Source organism: Macaca mulatta, chromosome 1, assembly GCF_049350105.2.
Source record: "Macaca mulatta isolate MMU2019108-1 chromosome 1, T2T-MMU8v2.0, whole genome shotgun sequence".
Lineage (NCBI taxonomy): Eukaryota > Metazoa > Chordata > Mammalia > Primates > Cercopithecidae > Macaca > Macaca mulatta.
In genome coordinates, this window is record NC_133406.1 from 131,217,561 (window position 1) to 131,237,753 (window position 20,193).

A 20,193-nucleotide genomic window follows, 5' to 3' on the forward strand; every position below is an offset into this window, starting at 1 on the left:
CGGATCCTGAAGAAGGGAGTGTTCCTCAGAGTGCGCGCGTTGCTGCCCTCGCGTGGCTCGGAGGGGAACATAGGTCCCAGGAAAAGGCGGTACTAATTTCCACCATACAGAATCGTGGTTCTTTTTTTTTTTGGTTTTTTTTTTTTTTTTTTTTGGAGACCGGTTCTCGCCCTGTCACCCAGGCTAGAGTGCAGTGGCGCAACACGGCTCATTGCTCCTAGCTTAAGTGATCCTCCCACCTCAGCCTCCTGAGTAGCTGGGACTACAGGTGAGCGCCACCGCACCTAGCCTTTTGACCTTTGTATAACTACATATTTATATCCATATCTTTAGTTTTTCTGTGATCTTGACTTTGTCTTCAATTTCCTTTTTTTTTTTTTTTTTTTTTTTTTTTTTTTTTTTTTTTTTTTTTGAGATGGAGTCTCACTCTGTCGCCCAGGCTGGAGTGCAATGGCGCGGTCTTGGCTCACTGCAACCTCTGCCTCCCGGGTTCAAGCAATTCTCCTGCCTCAGCCTCTGGAGTAGCTGGGATTACAGGGGAACGCCACTATGCCTGGCTAATTTTTGTATTCTTAGTAGAGATGGGGTTTCACCATGTTGGCCACGCTGGTCTGCAACTGCTGACCTTGTGATCCGCCTGCCTTGGCCTCCCGAAGTGCTGGGATTACAGGCATGAGCCACTGCGCCCAGCCCAATTTCTTTCTTTCTTTTTTTAGACGGAGTCTAGCTGTCACCCAGGCTGGAGTACACTGGCGCGATCTCAGTTCACTGCAACCTCCATCTCCTGGGTTCAAGCGATTCTCCTGCCTCAGCCTCCCAAGTAGCTGGGATTACAGAGGCCCGCCACCACGCCCGACTAAACTTTGTATTTTTAGTGGAGATGGGGTTTCATCCTGTTGGCCAGGCTGGTCTTGGCCTCATGTTATCCACCCGCCTCGGCCTCCCAAAGGGCTGGAATTACAGGAGTGAGCCACTGTGCCTGGTTCCCTGGCTAATTATTGTATTTTTAGTAGAGACGGAATTTCACCATGTTGGCCAGGCTGGTCTCAAACTCCTGACCTCGCGTGATCCACCCACCTTGGCGTCCTCAAAGTGTTGGGATTACAGGCATGAGCCACGGCACCCAGCCTCTGGGATGTTTCTAAATGCTATCCTTATGCTTTAGGGTCTAGGTGAATATACTGTTTGTTTATATTTTGTCCTTTTTCCAAAAAAAAAATTTAGATAGATAGGATTCCAAATGAATGTGCCTCAAATAAACACTAAAAAAAGCATCCGAGTTAATTAAATCAAACCTTAAAAGAGACTCCAATGTACCCTTGACAGAAAATCAAGAAAAATTTTCTGTAGAAAAATCATTTTCCCATTGAAGGGAGGAATTCCACCCCAGCCTAAAATGGTTTGATGTGTATACTTTTATTCCACGGAGAATACAAAAATCATCTGGATGCTAAAATAGACAATTATGTTTTTAAGTAACATTTAATTTTTTTTTTTTTTTTTAAGACAGGGTCTCACCTTGTCACCTGGGCTGGAGTGCAGTGGCTCCACCATGGCTCACTGCAGCCTCAACCTCCTAGGCTCAAGCAATCCTCCCACCTCGGTCTCCTGAGTAGCTGGGACTACAGGCACGTGCCACCATACCTGGCTAGTTTTTGTATATTTTCTAGAAATGGGGTCTCACTATGTTGCCCACGCTGATCTACAACTCCTGGACACAAGCAATCCTCCTGCCTTGGCCCCCCCAAAGTGCTGGGATTATAGGCATGAGCCACCACACCCAGCAAATTTTAACATTTATCTCTTCCCTCAACTTTGGAGAATGATTGATTTTACAGGCTCTCAGACCCAATCTGAGGGGTTGTTTTCTAAAAATGAAACCAAATACAGTCCCAGCTCACTGTACTCCCTACTTTGTAGCTCCACACTGTCCAGAGATGGCAGTCTCTTCTCCCTGTCCAGACATGGCCTCACCTTTGTAAAACACACCCCAAACACCCTTCTTCTCTGATAGCAGCCAGGTTTTGAGACGAGGTACTTTCTTGAAGTAGGCACAGGTGCAAACAAAGAGCAAACCAAACACCAGAATCCCATCCAAGGAGTACACTGTTAAATAAAAAAGAAAAGAACACCTTAGGTACTGATCTAGCGTGGGCCCTGTGATCCTGCCTGAGAACTCTAAGGAAGATAGTGTGTGACATAATAACAAAATAATAACCCCAACAGGCAGTACCAACACTTGACAAGAGGGAGCCAGGATCCTGGGACTAACAAGATTAGTTTACTGTTCCCAAAAATTGCTTGTAGGAGGAAGGAGAATCGATTGAGCCCAGGAGTTCGAGGCTGCAATGAACTACGATCATGCCACTGCACTTTAGCCTGAGCAACACAGTGAGACCCCAACGCAAAAAAAATAATTTTTTTTTTTTTTTTTTGAGACAGAGTCTCGCTTAGTCGCCCAGGCTGGAGTGCAATGGCGCGATCTCGGCTCACTGCAAGCTCCGCCTTCCGGGTTCACGCCATTCTCCTGCCTCAGCCTCCCGAGTAGCTGGGACTACAGGCGCCCGCCGCCTCGCCCGGCTAATTTTTTTGCATTTTTAGTAGAGACGGGGTTTCACCGTGTTAGCCAGGATGGTCTCGATCTCCTGACCTCGTGATCCGCCCGCCTCGGCCTCCCAAAGTGCTGGGATTACAGGCGTGAGCCACCGCGCCCGGCAATAAATTTTTTTTTTACATCCCCTTTACTAAAATGTCACTGGTCCCTCCCCTCACCTCTCAAGAAGTAGAAATCCTGGGCAGAAATTAGCATCGCAAGAATGACTAGCATTGGCAATAGATTGAGACATACGAATCCTTAGAGACTCAGCACAGAAAATTTAACATGTTCTTGTTATAAATCACTCATATGATAAAGGAGAGCTAGATATGTAGCCAAATCTGTCAGATGTGCAACTGTTGGTGAAGAATACGTTAAGGCTAAAAGTAAAGCTTAATGAAAATTACAAGAGTGAGAATGTACATAACTACAATTTTCCTATCAGTATCTTACACTTTATGCATGATATTCTAACAAACCGAATTTCTGCCAGAATAATAACAGATTTTTCTAAAACAAAGAAAAAGTATCTAAGGCTTCAACATAGAAAGCTTCAACTTCTTAGCTTTGTTTGTTAAATATATAAACCAAGCTCATTTCTTGTACAGGTAATCACAATGAATCACCTAATTGCAAAAAACGAGAAGATACTGGACCACAAAATGGGGGAAAATGACTAAAATTTATTCAGCAATTACCGTGTCAAACTGCTGTCTTACTTCCTGGTTCAGATTCTGTCTTCCTCTGGTTAATGTCCCTTTTCTTACTGTGCCTAGTATCCTGAGACCTCTGACTTACCAGAAAGCTCCAAATGAATAGTCTATATAAACAGTGTCTGCCAGTTCTAACCACACTATCTACCTCTCTCCCTCCAGTAAAACTGTCTCACAGCTGGGTGTCACTAAGAAAGGGTCCAGTAAATTAACACATACACTAAGGTTTTCTGAGGAACTATACCTTTACGTGCTACCCTTTTTCTCTCATAAGTTTCTGCAGACAATGGCAAAATTCACAAGGAGGTTAAATTCGAGTCTTCAATGCCAGGTCTATGGACAAAGTACTTTTGAGAAATGCTTTCCGGAGCCCCTCAAATCATCGTAATGCCTAAAAGGCTTTCTCTTCTTCTTTCCTCTAAGGTTGACGCTAAAAATCATGAAGGCCCTCCTTCCTGTCCTCCTCTGGAATTCAGAATTCATATCTATAAAGTTTTTGAAGAGGCCTGGAAAATGAGGTCAGATAAACAGGGTGACAACTGCCTCGTCATCTAGAAGAGGCAGTGTCTAAATCCACCCCTTTCAACACTAGTCAGGGTCTCCACGTGAGATCGTCCCGCCAGGACTTTAAAATCAAAAATCTTTCTGGCATTTTTCCGTAACAAGAACCTTTTGTGGGGTCTACATTCATCAGCACCCCCAAAACTGTGAGGCCTGATATTCTATGTGATTTATTGGCCCTCTCCACAAAACTACGGTCCGAAAGTATGAGAACGTTGGGGGCTGGGAGGAGGAGTCTCTCTCTTCCCTGGGTCTAAATAGCAGCAGTACCTCTGGGACTGACCTCTCCAAGGGCCAGAAAAAACCAAAAAAAAAAAAAGAAAAGGGAAAGCAAAGGACAGGGATAATAACTCGACGTATGAGCATAAGAGGCACTGGGGGTCCTAGATGAATATGGGAAGGGGGAACCCGCGGAGGAGGATAGGGGTACAGAAGTTATGGGCGTCGAGAGGCCAAGGGGGGCCGGGCTGGGAGGGGGCGGGGAGAACGACTACGTCAGTCCCGAGCCCGCCCGCCACGTTTTCCCTTCGTCCTTCACTCCCACCCTCCGCTCAGGGCATCGGTTCTCGCCGTTCGTCATGGCGGCTGGCCCTGGACCTGGGTAGGCGGTCCGGGTTCAGTGGTGATAGCCGCGGAGGTGGAGGAACTAGGCATCCGCTTGACACTTCCCGATTCGGGCCCAGGCGACTGGAAGAAGCCGAGTACGCAGGAGCAAGGGCCGAGAGGCGAGCGCCGAACGCTATCAGGAGTGGCTAGCCGATTGTCGAGCTCGGCAAACAGCGTGTTTACGTAGGTTAAGAAGAACGCTATCCCGGAGGCTTCCTACTTGGCCATGATAAGGAAATCTTTGCTGCCTGCCCCTGAGGGCGGGCGTAGTGCTGGGGCTGGCCCGCGTCGGTGTGTTTGAAAAGGTAAAGGCTTATAGTTTTGTAGTTTATTTTGCGCCGTGGCGGCTGTTGTGTGTAAGCAGCAGCCCACCTATAAGGTTTTCATCGTCGTGGGCTTCCACTTGAGAGAACTCCAGCACCGCGGGTGAAGAAGCCGCACCTGCGGCCTCGGTGACTGCCCTTGAGCGGCTCTTCCTTACTCCGGATGGAAATGTAGTTAGACTGCGTCTGAACGTTCCAAATGAAATGAGGAACCTTTAACAAAAACAAGTCGTGGCCGGGCACGGTGGCTCACGTCTGTAATCCCAGCACTTTGGGAGGTCGAGCAGGCGGATCACGTGAAGTCGGAGTTCGAGACCAACCTGACCAACAAGGAGAAACCCCGTCTCTACTAAACATACAAAAGTAGCCGGGCGCGGTGGCGCATGCCTGTAATCTCAGCTGCTCGGGAGGCTGAGGCAGGAGAATCGCTTGAACCTGGGAGGCGGAGGTTGCGGTGAGCCGAGATCGCGCCATTGCACTCCAGCCCGGGCAACAAGAGCGGAAATTCCGTCTCAAAAACAAACAAACAAAACAAGTCGCATCTTTCAGATCCTAAAGCACCACGTCGTCGGAAAACATTCAAATGGTTGCCGGTTTGCTTGTGTGAATTTTTCTTTTCCTTAAACTATAAGGAGAATCTCGATTCTCCTGCATTTAATTAATGCTGGGATCACCTCAGCCACTTTAACCAGAAATCAGCCACCGCTCCTCTGAGAACATTTTGACAACGTGACAAAAGACACTGCCAATCTAATAATGGGGGTGGGGTGGAGGAGACAAAACTACAGATACAGATTTGCATCCTGAAATCCTTAATTGCACACAACTCGGCCCGCTTTATGAGAGTCCGGGAGGAAGTGCGACACCGAGTCCTCCAAGGCTAACTAGAGGGTTAAAGTATAAGGTTACTAATCCGCCCTGCTTGTCAAGGGCCTAAAGGGACTCTGCCCCTTTCTGCTGCAGTGCCATCTGCTGGCTGCAGCCCGCTTGGTTACCCAGAGGGAAAACTGTCAAAGCTGGCCTGGAAAGGCAAGCCAAAGTCTAGTGCAGGGCAGACGCCTTGAGAAAATATACATACATGCAGAAAGAAAAAGAAAAAAAAAAGGCGGAATATATACGGGACAAAACCTAGGACAAGGCCAGGCAGCCACTCAGATTATATATATGTTTGCACATTCACACACAGACAAATTCCCCTGCCCAAAAGAACTGTTCAGGACCACTCAAAACAGAACAAAAGCTCTATTGTGTAGGCCTTCAAACCCTTCATCAACCGTTGTCTAAAACGGCAGCAGCTAATCCCAACACTTTGGAAGGCCGAGGCAGGCGGATTACCTGAGGTCAGGAGTTCAAGACAACCCTGACCAACATGGTGAAACCCCGTCTCTACTAAAAAATAAAATAAAATAAAATAAATTAGCCTGGCATGGTGGCGTGGGCCTGTAATCCCAGTTACTCGGAAGGCCGAGGCAGGAGAATCTCTTGAACCCGGGAAGCGGAGGTTGCAGTGAGCTGAGATAGCACCAGTGCACTCCAGCCTGGGCAACAGAGCGAGACTCCGTTTAAAAAAATAATAATAATAGTAATAATTGCCCCTCTTTGGCCGGGCGCGGTTGCTCATGCCTGTAATTCCAGCACTTTGGGAGGCCGAAGTTGGCGGATCACCTGAGGTTGGCTGTTCGAGACCTGCCTGACCAACATGGAGAAACCCATCTCTACTAAAAATACAAAATTAGCCGGGCATAGTGGCACATGCCTGTAATCCCAGCTACTTGGGAGGCTGAGGCAGGAAAATCCCTTCAACCGGGGAGGCAGAGGTTGCAGTGAGCTGAGATCCGAAAAGAAAAAAATTGCCCCTCTTTTAATCCTACAGCCATCACCCTAACCCTCACAACTGCCTGATTACTCCTGTTTTAGAAATAAACCGAGGTTTAGGGTAAGAACTGCCAAGTAATACACTGGCACAATAATTCCAGCCTTCTGAAATCAGGACTAGAAAATTTTCCTCCATACCACACTGGTGTTTCCTTTGACAGCAACCACTACCTACTGAATAATGCGTAAGTCCTCAGCTTGCTATTCAAGGCCTTCCAATAGTAGGTTCCACTGTTCCCTATATGGATTTTAAGCTTTGTCTATAAAGACTATGTTCTTCAGTTACAGTCTTTGCTTTCTCATTTTTGCTCATGCCACTCACTTTTTAAATATAATTTTTTCTCCCTCCCTTTTTTTAACTAGATGAAAACCTCCAATTTTTGTCATGCTCTGAAAGACAAGTCTTTCCTCTTCGGTAACTCTCAGAAGTTAGAATAAAGTTAATCGGCCGGGCGCAGTGGCTCATGCCTGTAATCCCAACACTTTGGGAGGCCGAGGCGGGAGGATCACCTGAGGTCAGGAGTTCGAGACCAGCCTGGCCAGCATGGCGAAACCCCATGTCTACTAAAAATTCAAAAAAAATTAGCCGGGAGTGGTGGCAGGTGCCTGTAATCCCAGCTACTTGGGAAGCTGAGGCGAGAGAATCGCTTGAACCCAGGAGTCGAGATTGTGCCATTGCACTCCATCCTGGGCAACAGAGCGAGACTCCACCTCAAAAAAAAAAAAAAAAAAGTTAAGCCTGGGCGCAGTGGCTCACGCCTGTAACGCCAGCACTTTGGGAGGCCAAGGCGGGCAGATCACCTGAAGTCAGGAGTTCAAGACTAGCCTGGCCAACATGGTAAAATCTCGTCTAAAAACACAAAACTAAAAACAAAAAAATTAGCCAGGCATGGGGCGTGCGCCTCCAATCCCAGCTACTCAGGTGACTGAGGCAGGAGAATCGCTTCAGACTGGAAGGCGAAGGTTGCAGTGAGCTGAGATTGCACCACTGCACTCCAGCCTGGACAACAGAGTGAGACTCCCTCTCAAAAAAAAAAAAAAAAAAGGAATAAAATTTAAAGGCTGAGCGTGGTGGCTCACGCCTGTAATCCCAGCACTTTGGGAGACTGAGGCGAGTGGATCACTTGGGGTCAGGAGTTGGAGACCAACCTGGCAACATAGTGAAACCCTGTCTCTACTGAAAATACAAAAATTAGCTGAGCGTGGTGGTGTGTCTGTAATCCTAGCTACTCGGGATGCTGAGGCAGGAGAATCACTTGAACCGGGGAGACAGAGGTTGCATTAAGCCGAGAACGGGCCACTGGACTCCAGCCTGGGAGACAGAGCAAGACTGTGTCTCATAAAACAGAAAAAAAAAAATTAAGGATGAAATCGAAGCTGAAAAACCAGCAGCAGTGATGAATTGGCAAATTACAATTTTTTTTTTTTTTTTTTTGAGACGAAGTCTCATTCTGTTGCCCAAGCTGGAGTGCAGTGGTGCGATCACGGCTCACTGCAACCTTCCCTTCCTGGGTTCAAGCAATTCTCCTGCCTCTCCTCCCGAGTAGCTGGAACTACAGGCACGCGCCATCATGCCTGGCTAAGTTTTGTATTTTTAGTAGAGATGGGGTTTCATTATGTTGGACAGGCTGGTCTTTAACTCCTGACCGCGTGATCCACCCGTCTCGGCCTTCCAAAGTACTGGGATTACAGGCGTGAGCCACAGCGCCCGGTGGCAAATTATGATTTTTATTTTATTTTATTTTATTTTAATTTAATTTAATTTTATTTTATTTTTGAGACGGAGTCTCACTCTGTTGCCCAGGCTGGAGTGCAGTGGTGCCATCTCAGCTCACTGCAAGCTCTGCCTCCCGGGTTCACTCCATTCTCCTGCCTTGGCCTCAGGAGTAGCTGGGACTATGCAGGTGCCCGCCACCACGCCCAGATAATTTTTTGTATTTTTAGTAGAGGCGGAGTTTCGCCATGTTAGCCAGGATGGTCTCAATCTCCTGACCTCGTGATCCACCCGCCTTGGCCTTCCAAAGTGCTGGGATTACAGGCCTGAGCCACTGCGCCCTGCTCCCTCCACCATATTTTTTCTTTTTCATATTGTATAAGATATTTTACATTTTTTTAATTGAATAGAGTGAGTCTCCCCAGGTTATTTCAAAATTAGTTGTATCAAGACTTTTATATTCTAAAAAAGAAAAAGTTGGCCAGGTGCGGTGGCTCATGCCTGTAATCCTAGCACTTTGGGAGGCTGAGGTGGGCAGATCACGATGTCAAGAGATCAAGATCATCCTTGCCAACATGGTGAAACCCCGTCTCTACTAAAAATACAAAAATTAACTGGGCGTGGTGGCAGGCACCTGTAGTCCCAGCTACTCGGGAGGCTGAGGCAGGAGAATCGCTTGAACCCGGGAGAAGGAGGTTGCAGTGAGCTGAGATCGCGCCACTGCACTCCAGCCTGGTGACAGAGCGAGACCTCATCTCAAAAAAAAAAAGAAAGTTCAGTTTTCTGTGAAATTGAGTTAGCTCCTTTCTAAGGTTGTTGGAGGATTAAGTGAATTACTATTTACAACAATATCTGACATGAGTAAGTGTTCCATAAATGATAGCTATTATTGTTTGTCCGGAGCTGCACGCCCCGGCCATAGCGAATGATAGCTGACGATTGGGAACGCCTGAGCTCTATTCATTTCCACCCCACGCCTTCTCCCTATCTTTGCCTTTTCTACCTGTATTAATACCTCATAAAAGATGGCGCTCTTCCTGCTTCTTCTTCACCCATTTTTCCCGCGCCCGCGAAAATTACTACCTGACAGCGCAGGTGCAACATGACGTTCGACCAGAGAAACCAATACCTACTTGGTCACGCCCTCCACTATGAGATCATCTTCGCCTTGGCCCAACCCCTTTCCCTCCAAGTGTATATAAGGCACTGCATTACCGCCATTAAGAGAGACTTGATCAGAGCACTGTCTTGTCTCCATTTCTCGTATCTCTTGTTCCCCAAATTCCCACCCCCTCCTCCAGGGCCTGCTTCGACTATCCCGCGGGCCGGGAGAATTGTTGTTGTTCATTTGTTTAAAAAGTATCTGTGGTTGGCCTGGTGGCTCATGCCTGTAGCCCTGGCACTTTGGGCGCTGAGGTGGGCGGATCGCTTAAGCTCAAGAGTTCAAGACTGGCCTGCACAATACAGTGAAAGCCCATCTCTACAAAAAATACAAAAATCAGTCAGGCATGGTGATGCATGCCTGTGGTCCCAGCTACATGGGATGTGGAGGTTGCAGTGAGTCATGATTGCACTACTGCACTCCAGCCTAGATGACAGAGCGAGACCCTGTCTCGAAAAAAAAAAGTATTTGCCAGTGTCTACTACTGTGTACTAAGCACTTTGCTAGATTTTGCAGAAATGAGTCCCTGTCCTCAGAGAACAAAATATGTTGAATAAGATAAATGAGCCGGGCGTGGTGGCTCATGCCTGTAATCCCAGCACTTTGGGAGGCCGAGGCGGGCGGATCACGAGGTCTGGAGATCCAGACCATCCTGGCTAACACGGTGAAACCCCGTCTCTACTAAAAATGGAAAAAAATTAGCCGGGCGTGGTGGTGCGCGCCTGTACTCCCAGCTACTCGGAGGCTGAGGCAGGAGAATGGCGTGAACCCGGAAGGCGGAGCTTGCAGTGAGCTGAGATCCCACCACCATACTCCAGCCTGGGCGATAGAGCGAGACTCTGTCTCAAAAAAAAAAAAAAAAGATGAATAAACACATTTTAATAGAACATGAACATTGTGTAAAGACAGCATCTTTGATTTGCACAACTGTTCTACAGATTTTTTTAAAAAATGAAATCTTGGCCGGGCGCGGTGGCTCAAGCCTGTAATCCCAGCACTTTGGGAGGCCGAGACGGGCGGATCACGAGGTCAGGAGATCGAGACCATCCTGGTTAACACGGTGAAACCCCGTCTCTACTAAAAAATACAAAAAATTAGCCGGGCGCGGTGGTGGGCGCCTGTAGTCCCAGCTACTCGGGAGGCTGAGGCAGGAGAATGGCGTGAACCCGGGAGGCGGAGCTTGCAGTGAGCTGAGATCCGGCCACTGCACTCCAGCCCGGGCGACAGAGCGAGACTCTGTCTCAAAAAAAAAAAAAAAAAAAAAAAAAAAAAAAATCTTGAGACTTAAAGAAGGGATGTGGGTGAGATATCCTGTTAGCATCCAAACCCAGGTCTAAGCTCAAAGCTCCCTTTCCCTTGTTATCACACTGCCTCAAATTACAGTGCTTTCCACTAATATTGATCTTTGATTATTTTGTTACAATCATTAATGTTTCTGTCCCCCTGGAAAGTCTCATAACCTCACTGCCACGTAGTGCAATCGTGTCTCACATCAGGCCAAAGCCCCCCTGGGTCACCAGCTCTTGCAGCCCAACTGCAAAGAATAAATAGAGCCTCCCAGCCTAGGGATTCTCAATTCAGACAGTCCTTCCTCAATTCATTTCAGTGCACTGGAGAACTGGTAGTTGTTGCCAAACGCCTGTCAGTCAAGAACAGTGGCCTGTTTGTTAGAGTTGTTGCAGTTATTGTGGTGAACACTAATCAGTCATGGGGACCATGACTGTGGCATTCTGGTTTAACCAAGGAGTAAGTTCAGCCTCAAAGGCACAGCTTGCAACAATAGCTTCATTTGAATTACAACATATTTGAAAAGGGATGTCAAATAGGCATTAATTCATGCTACAAACATTTGTTCCAGCACTTCTAAATCTAAGGAATGTGCTAGCCTTTGGGAACTCAAAGATGAATGAGAAATAGACTCTCTTCTTAAAAAGTTTAAGATTTAGTAGAAAAAGATAAGCTGTGTTTATAAATAACCAAAAAATACAGTAGAAAGTGAGAAGTGTCCAAGGAAAATGAAAACGAAGTGCTGGGGGAGTAGAAAGGAGAAACTGCCTTCAGCTGAAGTGTTCAGGGAAGGCTTTATTGAGGAGCAGACATTTTAGCTGGGCCTGAAAAGCATATAGCATTTCAATAAGCAGAAATAAAGAGCATTCTAGTGGGGGAGGGAATTGAGCCATCAAAGGCCTGGAGAGGGAAAGTGCAAGGTAAGATTGGGGCACAGTAAAGCCTCCCCTTCCTCCTTCAATGGCTAACTCACATTCATCCCTCAAGTCCCAACTCAGACTTCAATTGCTCAAGGGAGACTTCTCGGACCTTCAGTCTCCTTCCCCAGTCATCTTTCCAAAGCATACAATATCCGTTTAACTTATGTCCCCCTGCTATACTGTAATGTTCATTTGTTTTGTTTGTCATTTTATCCACAGTCCCATAGCTAGTGCTGAACATTTTGCAAGTGCTTCATGAATATTTATTGCATGAATATTTGAATGTGGCTTTGTGGAATTGGAATGTAGAGCTCATGAAGGACAACAGCAGAAGGTAATGGTGAAAGGCTCTTAAATAAAAACAACTGCCGGGCGTGGTGGCTCAACCTGTACTCCCAGCATTTTGGGAGGCCAAGGTGGGCGGATCAACTGAAGTCATTATGCTTCAGGGGACTACAGAAAGCCAGCTTCCTTTGATCTGTGTGTAAATCAGTCCTTGGCAGAGTGCATATAATGTCCATATAAATTACACCCCTCAGTGATAAGATTACATACCTCCTTCATAAAAACCTGTCATCCTGTTTTGTTCTTCAGCTCCTCATCAGGATCTTTTCAACCTGCAGCTCGTTAGGGAAGGAACTAGGCTGTGTTCAGACCTCTTTTGAAGAGAGAATTTTCAAGACTTCTTTTCACTCTTTGATTTGGATCTGGCAAATTGGGGAGGGGATGCTGGGTGGGAAACAGTTATGAAATGCCAAGATATTCTTTGGCTTTAGAAATTCATTTTTCATGTACCCATCTGGAAACATAAAAGAGAGGCATAGTGCTCACTGCAAAAAGAGAACAGATGAAGTAGCTGTGTTATGTGCTGGTATCTTGAGTTTTGCCAAGAAAATCTGGGCCTACATAAAATTTGAGAATTATCTGTGTGATGAGACCAGAAAGCAGTGGCTTAGACAAGAAAAAATTTTTCTGTTCACCAGTATCCTCAAATGGAGACTTCACTTGATCAGATGGTATATGAAAAATGAATCAACTGTTGCTATTTCATAAAACCTTTTTATATTTTCTAAATTACTTAGTGCTAAATACTGTTACTCAGTTTTAAATACCCCAACTAAGGAAAAAGAAACTATTGAAGAAATAATTGTTTGAGGCCAGGCGCGGTGGCTCACGCCTGTAATCCCAGCACTTTGGGAGGCCAAGGCAGGTGGATCACCTGAGGTCGGGAGTTCAAGACCAGTCTGACCAATATGGAGAAACCCTGTCTCTACTAAAAATACAAAATTAGCCGGGGTGGTGGCGCATGCCTGTAATCCCAGCTACTCAGGAGGCTGAGGCAGGAGAATCGCTTGAACCTGGGAGGCGGAGGTTGCGGTGAGTCGAGATCGCGCCATTGCACTCCAGCCTGGGCAAAAAAGAGCGAAACTCTGTCTCAAAAAAAAAAAAGAAATAATTGTTTTTTATATTTGCAGTTGGGGTAGAAGAAAGAAATCTAATATATTGATTCATATACTGGTAAATTCATCTAGTATAAGAACTTGTGATGTTAAATTGAAGTTTTGTCATCTTATAAAAGACAACAAACTTATTTTGTGTTTAAGTCTGAGTTGTTACAGCAATTTTTAGTTGATTATTTATTTTTCTTAGCCAACTCTTAATTTTCTTCATATTGCATTACTCTTTAGTTGTCTCTGGAAATTCTACTTACTTTAAGGACATGAGAAATTCAAATGAGAAAAGTTGCTGATATTCATCAGTGTGTTTGGACAGTTCATAGGATCCACAAATCAAATGAGGGTGTTTCCTGAAGTAGAAGAAAACAGAACTTTGCAATTGATACTGAAGTATTTTGCCATGGAGTTAGTAACTCCTGAGCAGACCATTTTAGATGGCTCAGCATTTGACAGGAAGACTTCTCCATTCCCTCCTTATATCTACAGAAGGATCTGTTGGATGTCTAGAACTTCTCTATTTAAAAAAAAAAGAGTAGGTCTAAAATTAAATTATTATAAGCAAGCATAGGCATGGATCTTCCAGTTGAATTGTCCATTATCGTAAAACTTAATGGTGGACAAGTTAGCTGTGGTTGATTCCTGTGTGGCAGTAAATTGTCTTCTGTCTGCTTACTCCAAATAATAAAAGCTGCTAGGAAGTTTAGATTTTGAAATAGGCAGTTTAATGCTTTGAGGGTTTCTAGAAATACAGAAAGTCATCAAGTAAACACTACATGTCTAATCATCTCAGAGTTGTGGCTGTTATCTCTTCAGGAATTGGTCCACAGGGTAAATTTCAACAATTCATATGTTTTCCATTGTCAATTCTGAAGACCTTTGAGATGAGAGAAAGGAAATCTAGTGGAACAGGAAAGAGAGTTACACCTTGTGGGTGTGAGTTTGGGACCTGTTGGCCAAAGGGAATGTCACTCCCTGGAAACAGGTTCAGCATGTTTGCACTTGTTATTTTGTAGCTTTAATGATTTTTGTTTTCTAATGTCTCTAAGCTTGGTGTTTAGAGCTGCTTCATATTTTAAACTAGTTCCATTCCACAGTACTAGTTCAAACCAGTTCTTACAGCCTCCTGGGTGGGTCATCTTGACCTAAACTCTTTGTGTTGTCACATTTTGAGATGTTTTCATAGCAGAATGTACCAAAAGTGCACAAGGTAAAGGTAATTTACAGCAAGAAACAAATACACATTTGTTTTATTTCTTGACTTTCCCTAAGCAGATAAGCAGAAACTTGTTTAACTCATTACTTTGTTTGATGTGTCTTGCATATTTTTGACTAAAAGTTATAGGAAGTTATTCCTCTGGGGGAATCTTTTACAGGTGGAGGAATGGGGATAGCAGTATAGCCTCAGATTCAAACTGGCATCACCCTAAACCCTGTAGGCCAGGGTGGAATGAAGTCAGCTCCTTTTTATGGTTGAAATACAATTTTTTATTCACCATTGTCTGCACAAATCCTTGAAAATAAACGTTTTTTCCCCTACAATCTTTGTCAATTTATTTGTCACATGCTGAATTTATTGAAGTTTGTTCAATACTCCCCTGTGTTCAGTTCATAGCCTACCTTTTTAGTTCACATTAGTGAATACCATCATTCCTGTTATCCCGTTGTGACAGCACTGAATATATTATATAGTTCAGAATCTGGCCGGGCGCGGTGGCTCACACCTGTAATCCCAGCACTTTGGGAGGCCGACGCGGGCGGATCACGAGGTCAGGAGATTGAGACCATCCTGGGTAACACGGTGAAACCTCGTGTCTACTAAAAGTACAAAAAAATGAGCCAAGTGTGGTGATGGGCACCTGTAGTCCCAGTTACTGGGGAGGTTGAGGTAGGAGAATGGCGTGAACCCTGGAGGTTGAGCTTGCAGTGAGCTGAGATTGCGCCACTGCACTCCAGCCTGGGCAACAGAACAAGACTCCGTCTCAAAAAAAAGAAAAAGAAAAGAAAAAAAAGGCCGGGCGCGGTGGCTCAAGCCTGTAATCCCAGCACTTTGGGAGGCCGAGACTGGCGGATCACGAGGTCAGGAGATCGAGACCATCCTGGCGAACATGGTGAAACCCCGTCTCTACTAAAAAATACAAAAAACTAGCCGGGCGAGGTGGCGGGTGCCTGTAGTCCCAGCTACTCGGGAGGCTGAGGCAGGAGAATGGCGTGAACCCGGGAGGCAGAGCTTGCAGTGAGCTGAGATCCGGCCACTGCACTCCAGCTCGGGAGACAGAGCGAGGCTCCGTCTCCAAAAAAAAAAAAAGAAAAAAGAATCTGGCTTAGCTTTCTCCTTTAGGGCAGCTGAGATAGATATATCTAGAGATATCTATAACTAGATATATATGTATCTATGATATGCTGAGATATATATAACTAAATGTATGTAGTAAGGTTTCATAGATATACGAATAAGATATTCATATATATATGAATTAATAAGTTTTGAGGCGTATTAAATAAGGTAGATAGCACCCCTAATACATTTCACCTACTATTGCTATTAAAATACAAGTATCATCTGCCCTAAACAGTCATAAACATCTTCATTCAAATGAAGTTAACAAGTTAGCCAGCCAGGCACCTAGAAAATCCTGGAGCCAGGCTGGGTGCAGTGGTTCAGGTCTTTCATCCCAGCACTTTGGAAGGCCGAAGCGGGTGGATCACTTGAGGTTAGGAGTTCGAGATCAGTCTGGCCAACATGGTGAAATTTTGTCTCTACTAAAAATACAATAAAAGATTGCACCACTGCACTCCAGCCTAGGTGACAGAGCAAGACTCTGTCTAAAAAAAAAAAAAAAAAAAAAAAATTCCTTGAGCCAGCGGGATTCTGGCACATACAATGGGTACTTTCCCCCTTATTTATTTTAAGTGCCTGGTGAGACTGGCACAAGTACACAAGTACAAATTAGAACTTAAGTCATTTTCTACTAATCTCCAAAATTCTTCTGATTTCTACCCCCCAACACCCATTTCATTGAAAAAGGAAAAAGAAGGAATTGAGCCATTAAAATTATGCTTTCTAATGTGAGAGGAGCTAATTCTGCTTATATAATCACTGCTATTTTACACTCTACTCATTCTGGAACTTGGAAGTCAATGTATATTTTAATAGATATGACCATAAATGAAGGTTCAAAAATTTGGATGTCACAGCATTAAGTTCTGGGCAGCCTTAGGGCTCTCTAAGTGGGGACAGGAATATGTCTTCCTATCTTTACCCATTTCATAGATATCCTGACTTCCTAATACTTAGATTTAAATACAGTATTCTTGGCTGTGTGCAGTGTCTTAAGTCTGTAATCCCAGCACTTTGGGAAGCCAAGGCAGGAGGATTGCTTGAGCCCAGGAGTTCAAGACCAGACTGGGCAACATAGTGAGACCTCTGTCTCTACAAAAAAATTTTTTAAAACAGTAGCCAGGTGTGGGCCTGATGCGGTGGCTCACGCCTGTAATCCCAGCACTTTGGGAGGCTGAGGCTGATGGATCATGAGATCGACAGGAGATCGACACCATCCTGGCTAACACGGTGAAACCTTGTCTCTACTAAAAATACAAAAAATTAGCTGGGCATGGTGGCACGCACCTGTAATCTCAGCTACTCAGGAGGCTGAGACAAGAGAATGGCTTGAACCTGGGAGGCGGAAATTGCAGTGAGCCCAGATGGCGCCTCTGCACTCCAGCCTGGGCCACAGAGCGAGACTCCATCACAAAAAAAAAAAAAAAAAAAAAGAAAAAAGAAAATAAAGTAGCCAGGTGTTACCTGTGGTCCCAGCAACTGCAACTTGGGAGGCTGAGGTGGGAGGATCAATTGAGCCCAGGAGGTTGAGGCTGCAGTGAGCCGTGATTGTACCACTGCACTCCAGCATGAGCGACAAACAAATAAGTAAGTAAATACATACATACATACATACTCTATTCCTCACCTTTCCCTTTGGTAAAATGACGTTTGCCTTCTCCCTAGGGAGAAGGGGCTACTGGGGAAGCCAATGCTCCCCATGGTAATAACCAGGGATTGCTGTCTTCTTGGAAAAGAAGTCACTCACCTATAAATATCCAGAAGTTGAATCATTTTAAAAAATTTAAGGGCTGGGCGCGGTGGCTAATGTCTGTAATCCCAGCACTTTGGGAGACCAAGGCGGGTGGATCACCTGAGGTCGGGAGTTCAAGACCAGTCTGACCAACATGGAGAAACCCTATCTCTACTAAAAATACAAAATTAGCTGGGCGTGGTGGCGCATGCCTGTAATCCCAGCTACTTGGGAGGCGGAGGCAGGAGAATCGTTTGAACCTGGGAGGCAGAGGTTGCGGTGAACCAAGATTGCGCCATTGCACTCCACTCTAGGCAACAAGAGTGAAACTCCGTCTCAAAAAATAAACAAATAAAAAATAAAAACAACAATACTTATGGAATATTTACTACATGCCAGGTACTACCCAAAACACTTTATGGTTATTAATAAATCTAAGCCTCATAATAACCTTATATGGTTAGTAACTATTATTATCCCCCGTCATAGATGAGGAAGTGGATGTACCAGCAGGTCAAGTAAGTTGTCTTAAGGTAACATAGCTGATAAATAATACAGCTAGGATTTCAAACTCAACCTATCTGATCTCAGAGTCTGCATATTTAACCATGGAGTACAGGCAGTGTGGTTAAGACTGTATTAGGATTATTGCAGAAATTCTGAAAGCCATTTAAAAAGTGACATTACTTCGCTAAGCCCAAATTAGGGAGAAGCACTGTAGAAGTTTACACCCTGGGATGGAGGGGTGAAAGTGGAGGTAGGGGTGGGACTGCAAAGCTTCTGCCTTGATTTGGAGTCTGACTGCTGCTACCTGCCTGCCCATATCCCATCACTAACACCTCTCAAACCGACCATCCAGCTCCTGCTTTCCTCATTTCTGATAATCCCACCCCTGTCATTCCTTCCAAATTACTCTCATACAGCTCCATTTCTTTCTTCTATCAATTACCTCTCTACTGAATCCATTCTTTTGTGAACAAATCTCTTTCGTCATTACCTTTTTCATTAAAAGCTCATTCCATTTTTTTGCTGTAATGAAAGGATTTTCTGAGCAGTTACCTGAATGACTGGGATAAGTTCACAGCTTCAATTCATTCAGTAATCATTCATTCAAAGTCCACATTCCTTGATCCTACTGCCCTCTTGCCCTCTTTTTTCTTTTTCTTTTTTTTGAGATGGAGTCTCGCTCTTGTCGCCAGGCTAGAGTGCAGTGGCGTGATCTGAGCTCACTACAACCTCTGCCTCCCAGGTTCAAGCAATTCTCCTGCCTCAGCCTCCCGAGTAGCTGGGACTACAGGTGTGTGCCACCACGCCCAGCTAATTTTTGCATTTTTAGTAGAGACAGGGTTTCACCATGTCAGCCAGGATGGTCTTGATCTCTTGACCTCTTGATCTGCCCGCCTTGGACTCCCGAAGTGCTGGGATTACAGGAGTGAGCCACCGCTCCCAGTCTTTACTGCCCTCTTAAGGCTACTTTCCTCTCTGGTTTTCTACCTTCAGTATCCTAGTATACACTCATTCTTTAAACTTTTATAATCTGGCTTCCCTCTTCACCAACACCCTCAAACTTTGTTCTCCAGATTATTCCCATATCTCCTAGTTGTCAAATTCAAGGCCTTTTCTTAAATCTTCAATCTTGTAATCTCTGGCACTGAGCACTCCATACCACCTGCTTTTATTTCTTGGGTTGTTTTGTTTTGTTTGAGACAGAGTCGCACTCTTTACCCAGGCCAGAGTGCAGTGGCATGATCTTGGCTCACTGCAACTTCCAACTCTAGGGATCAAGCGATTCTTCTCCCTCAGCCTCCCAAACCACTGGGACTACAAGCACTCGCCACCACACCCGGCTAATTTTTTTTTTTTTTTTTTTTTTTTTTTTTTGTATTTTTAGTAGAGACGTTTTCACCATGTTGGCCAGGCTGGTCTGAAACTCCGGACCTTAAGTGATCAGCCCGCCTCAAACTCCCAACACCTGCTTCTTTTTGAAACTTTTTCTTTTTGGGTTTTCAGTTCTTCTCCTCCCTCTCCTCCTCCCCTTTTCCTACTTTTATCTTTTCCTACCTCTTTGACCATTCCTTCTGTCACTCTGTCTCTTTGATGTACTGTTTCTAAGGCTGTGCCCTTTGCCTCTATTCTCTTAGCCTTTGTTTCTGTGCAATCTCTAGACTATCACTTTGTGATGTCTCCCGTGTCATTTTCTCTAGTACTAACTTTTCTTTCTCTGTTTTTTTTTTTTTTTTTTTTTGGTATTTTAGTATAGAGACAGGGTTTCACCATGTTGCCCAGGCTGGTCTCGAACTTCTGAGCTCAGGCAATCTGCCCGCCTTGGCCTCCCAAAGTGGCCCACAGGTGTGAGCCACTGTGCCTGGCGTAGATCTAGTACTAATTTTTCTGTGGATTTCCGAGCCTGTAATTCCTGGCCTGGATTTCCATCACTTTTAGGACATCTCCAGACTCTCAAACACAGACTAAACTCATTTCCTTCCACTTCCAACTTCTTTCCCCTTTTTCTTTCCTATTTATATTAATAGCATTCCATGCTTCTGTCCATAGCTCTCACATTGTCACAAAGTTCTGTAAATTGTCTCTTAAAGTTTGTCTTAAATCAGTTCCTTCTTCCTCTTTGCCTTAATTCAGATTATAATAATCTCTCATCCTAGTTTCCCCACTAAAGTGATCTTTTTAAAAACTATAAAGTCATGTGACACATCTATGTCTGTTCTATTCTGTTCTGTTCCCAAGAACTCTGTAGTTTGAATTTCAGTCTCTGAAGAAAACATTTAAGGCCTTTCACACGCATATCCAGCCTCATTTCCTGCATCCCCACCTAACAAACTTGGCCCTGGCAACCTACATAGAACATCTTGTAGAAGCACACCATGACTTTTCACTCTGTGTTTTCCTTCTGC

At 44.9% G+C, this 20,193-nt stretch overlaps 1 long non-coding RNA gene across 1 annotated transcript; it reads left to right on the top strand.

Annotated features, from left to right (window-relative positions):
• Positions 1-164: 164 nt before the first annotated feature.
• Positions 165-3,290, top strand: LOC144332243 (uncharacterized). Its single transcript, XR_013400143.1, has 2 exons — positions 165-268; positions 3,205-3,290. It is a non-coding gene; the product is annotated as an uncharacterized LOC144332243 (long non-coding RNA).
• The last annotated feature ends 16,903 nt before the right edge of the window (positions 3,291-20,193 follow it).